The sequence below is a fragment of the Nannospalax galili genome, unplaced genomic scaffold (genome assembly GCF_000622305.1).
Source record: "Nannospalax galili isolate Female #2095 unplaced genomic scaffold, S.galili_v1.0 scaffold4617, whole genome shotgun sequence".
Lineage (NCBI taxonomy): Eukaryota > Metazoa > Chordata > Mammalia > Rodentia > Spalacidae > Nannospalax > Nannospalax galili.
In genome coordinates this window covers 114-504 of record NW_008338843.1, presented here as the reverse complement: position 1 = coordinate 504, position 391 = coordinate 114, and positions in this window count along the sequence as shown.

Genomic DNA, 391 nt, shown 5'->3' with positions numbered 1-391 from the left:
TGTTTATCTGCACAACCATTAGGAAGATGATGGGGATTTTCTTCTGGCAGTGGCATTGAGAGTTGTTTCTTTTACATTGGTGTTGTAAGGTACTTAAAGTTTTCTACCCAGGACTCATTTGAGACAACTGTGCTGGAGCAAGTTACTTGGTAGCGGCTTGTTTGAGGTTCTGTGTTCTTTTCTCAATGGATTGATGTACTTTTTGCACAGTTTTCTCCTCAGTTCATCCACTTCTAAAGGGTTGGTTGGCCAGCTGTCTTCCTAATAGTACTGAGGCGTTATTAATTCAATTTGCACCCTAGCATATCCCTGTCCCACAGGCAAGCTTCAGACTTCCAACAGACAAAAATATAGGCTGAGCTAAGGGAAGAGATCATGGATATTTCTTGCA